Source organism: Astatotilapia calliptera, chromosome 2, assembly GCF_900246225.1.
Source record: "Astatotilapia calliptera chromosome 2, fAstCal1.2, whole genome shotgun sequence".
In the NCBI taxonomy this organism is placed as follows: Eukaryota; Metazoa; Chordata; class Actinopteri; order Cichliformes; family Cichlidae; genus Astatotilapia; species Astatotilapia calliptera.
In genome coordinates, this window is record NC_039303.1 from 19,929,884 (window position 1) to 19,934,424 (window position 4,541).

A 4,541-nucleotide genomic window follows, 5' to 3' on the forward strand; every position below is an offset into this window, starting at 1 on the left:
GAGTTCCTGAAGGCTCTGGACGTTGTAGGGCTGTCCTGGTTGACACGCCTCTACAATGTTGCGTGGAGATCAGGGGCGGTACCCCTGGACTGGTAGACCGAGGTGGTGGTCCCCATCTTTAAAAAAGGGGACCGGAGGGTGTGTTCCAACTACAGGGGAATCACACTCCTCAGCCTCCCTGGGAAAGTCTATGCCAGGGTGCTGGAGAGGAGAGTCCGTCCGTTAGTCGAACCTCGGATACAGGACAGGGCTCTAGAGTGCGACCAATTTGGTCGCAAATGCGACCAAATTTTTCAGTGGTGCGACTAAAAGAAAATATTTGGTTGCACCTGTGCGACCAACTGTTCAGGTAGCAAAAAAAATAAAATAAAATCTGCAACCTTCCCTGTGGTCAACAGCAGACACACATTTTGCCCCTATCGTGGACTAAACCAATCAGAGATAGTCAGGGGCGGGACCTCTCTGATTGGCCGTGATCCAGTTGAAAGTGCAGGTGGAAGTGGGAGGTGAGTAGCTTGAATAAAGCGATATCAATTCATTAAATCCTGAATCGACTTTTAAATATAACTGTGTTTTGCCAGAAACGCCAGATTCTCAGATTAAAGCTCACAAAACCATTTCAACAACAACCAAACAGCAAATGAGAGCAGGTACACGGATTCCACACAAAGACGTAAACACAGAACGGACCCGACGCATCAGAATCAGCTTTGTCTTTCTCGGCTTTCTCACCCGACGACCCGTAGACGGACACGCTGTCGGAGCTTAGCGATTCTGATGCGTGCGGTCCGCGCTGTGTTTACATCTTTTTGCGCTGATTCTGAGCTGCAGGTTTTGTCTCTCTCCAACCAAAATTCACAGAGCCAGCAGCAAAAGAAGCAGCAAACTGCGCTTCACATTTGATCAATGTCGTCATGAATTTTGCTGTTTTGCTTCCACGACTATTAAAATCACACTTTATGCACAGCTAGCTCTCTCTCTCTCTATCTCTCTCTGTACTTCAAGAACAGTTTCCTGTTTCCAATCTCTGTTTTCTGTATTATTAATTCGCTTATTACCCACCAGTCTACCGTTGTTTACAACGCTGTGGCTGCTGTCTTTTTCTTTTATTTTTTTCACTTAAATGACCTCGGACAAGAAAGTCTATTTTTTCTGTTATTCAATACTGAAGAAATTTAAACTTTATATGCAGAACATTGTAGAATATCTTTAAGGTTATCTGCTATAAAAAGCCAGACCAGGGAAAATCTCCTTCATGTTTTTCTGTGTTTTATTCTCAGTTACTTTCACACAAAGGCATCTGCTGTGATGTTCACAATTCTGAAGAAGTCAGTACTGATAAATGATCAGAATTATAATATTTCTGACTGTCTGAGGCTAAGTTGAATCGAATCGGGACTTTGAAAACCGGAATCGAATGGATTATAGAAATCAGTGATGATACCCAGCCCTAGTGAGCAGCCTAGGCACGACAGAAGTGGATGTAGCTGTAATAGGAAAAGAACCATTGCTAACTTTTCTGTTAAGTTAAGGCCTGATCCTTCTGAAATTCATAGCCAGTGCTCGGACATGGTGTCATCAGTCTTTGAATGCTGAAAAAGCACAGTGTATCCAGAAAAACACATTATATTATATAAATTATTATAAAATTTGTGTACGCCTAACTTTTGTGCCGGTACGCCTAACTTTAAAAAGTTAGGCGTACCTAACTTTTTGCCATGGGCGCACCGGTACGCCTAACTTTTTAAAGTTAGGCGTACCGGTACGCCCATGGCAAAAAGTTAGTCTAGAGCCCTGGATACAGGAGGAACAATGCGGTTTTCATCCTGATCGTGGAACACTTGACCAGCTCTTTATCCCCCCAAGGATACTTGAGGGTGCATGGGAGTTTGCCCAACCAGTCTACATGTGCTTTGTGGACTTGGAGAAGGCATTCGTCCGTGTCCTTCAGGGGGATCCTGTGGGGGGTGCTCTGGGAGTATGGGGTGTCTGGCCCATTGCTACGGTCCACATAGCTGGCAATAAGTCAGACTCGTTCCTGGTGGGTGATGGGCTCCGCCAGGGCTGCCCTTTGTCACTGATTCTGTTCATAATTTTTATGGTTCTCAGCCGGAAAAGGGTGGAGTGCCCACTCCGGGTCAGGGACAAGACCCTGCCCCAAGTGGAGGAGTTTAAGTATCTTGGGGTCTTGTTCATGAGAGATTGGAGAAGGGAGTGGGAGATTGACAGACGGATTGGTGCAGCGGCTGCAGTGATGCAGAAGCTCTCAATTTACCGGTCAATCCCCTATCCTCACCTATGGCCACGAGCTGTGGATAGTGACCGAAGGAACAAGATTGCGAATACAAGTGGCAGAAATGGGCTTCCTCCGAAGGGTGACTGGCCTCTCCCTTAGTGATAGGGTGAGAAGTTCAGCCATCCGGGAGGGGCTCAGAGTAGAGCCGCTGCTCCTCCACATCAAAAGGAGCCAGCTGAGGTGGTTCGGGCATCTGACAAGGATGCCCCCCGGGCGCCTCCTGGGTGAGGTTTTCCGGACATGCCCCACCGGGAGGAGGCCCCGGGGCAGACCCAGGACACGCTGGAGAGATTATATGTCTCGGCTGGCCTGGGAACGCCTTGGTGTTCACCCGGATAAGCTGGAGGGGGTGGCTGGGGAGAGGGAGGTCTGGGCTTCTCTGCTTGGGATGCTGCCCCCGCGACTCGGCCCCGGATAAGGAAGAAAATGGATAGATAAACAACATTATAGCACTTATTAAATAGTTACATCAGTTACATGTGACATTTATACATTGTTTTTTTTATACAAACAGCATTAACAGCATGTTACAGGTTTTACTTGAGCTTGAATGTGAACACTTATTGCAAAACCATATACAGCAAGACTGAGTCATCAGCTGAGCCCGTGTGTTAGAAAATAAAAACACTTCAAATATACTGAATACATTCCCAGTTTTTAAGCAGCTTGGGAAATCTGTAAAGACAGTTTCATAAAAACTGATGACTTCTACACTACAGTCAATTACCACAGCAGAAATAGATCCCACGAGACAAAACAAATGATAGTTTTCTCAGGCAGTCGTCCGTCTCGACTGCGGCTGACAAGTTTCCACTTCCTGTGTTATCAAATCGAGCTGAGTTTAAAAATGCAAGAACTTTTGAATCTTTGCAATGTTCACACACTCAAAAGGTAGATTAAACACTTCCGCTAAAGACTGTGGTTACAGGGTAGACAAAAAAACAACAACTTAAAAAAAACCCAAAAACAAAGTATGTGATGCCGTTAAAAATTATGTTAAAATCAATCGACCTTAGTCAGTAACATTAATCTAGTGCATGCTAACGGATGTTGTAATAACAGAGCATTTTGTTTTATGTAGTTTACTTGCACTCAAGTTTCTGCAAAAATAAAAATAAAGGTAAAAGCACAGTTCAAAGTACAGTTTCTCTCCAAACAGCTGACACTACTCATCTCAAAATGCAACTGAAACCAGTAGCAGTCACAGTGAGATCAGTATGACAGTTCCACATGACATTTTCTGGTAACATCATTAGATCATTAGATAAAGCCCAAATACTACAAAACAATTTTAGTCTGCCAAGTTGGCTCTTCCCTTTAGAGGTCATCACTGCCTCTATCACACCCACCTCCAGCATATTCCCCTTCGCTACATGAACATGAACCTTCTCTGTGGTCTTCCTCTGTTCCTCTTGCCTGAAAGATCAATTTTCAACACCTCTGAGGTGCTATGTTTTGCTCCATCAGTGCGACCAGGTAGCACCTCAGACTGTCCAGAAGCTCAGTGATGCACTGTTTCAGATCTGGTAGGAAATCCCCCAGGACACCATCCTTCATCTCATTAGGAGCATGCCCTGAAGTTGTCTAGCATACATATAATCACTTGGGGGCTAAGAGGTATCATAATTGGAAGTGAATAAAACCCGCAAATCAAAAGGAAATTTCACCACAACTCTGTTCCCCTTTGAAATGCAACAGTAAAAACGTACCAGTGTTGGAGACATTATGGAGGTCATCACTCCGAAGAACAAGGAGGCCTCCCAGAACAATGATGCACATTCCTGTCACATCTGGAACAATGCAAACAAAATAAAATGCAATATTAAGAGACAAAGACAATAAAAATACTACCTTGTTTGACATGACAGCTAACAGTAAGAAGTCACAGTTATTATTTATTATCAACAGCAATAAAGTTCAACACAGAAATTGTTTCAGAAGTCAGATTTAAGTCAGGATTCAAACCTTAGTTTCAAATATGATACTTTATTTATCATACTTTACTTTATTTAGATACTTTATTTACAGTTTCGGCTGGAGTGCAGAGGAGTTATATGCATGGAGTTTACCTCTTGTAAACAGGATTCAAATGTATTGACTTTTCACTCAAAATGGCACAAACAATATGTTTCACAGCTCTCTCTGAGTATCTGTAAGGATAGCTAGTCTTTACTGTCAAGCCAGACTCAAAACATTGATCTAGGTGAGCATTCGAATTTGATTCAAGTTTGAAGTGGGCTACAGT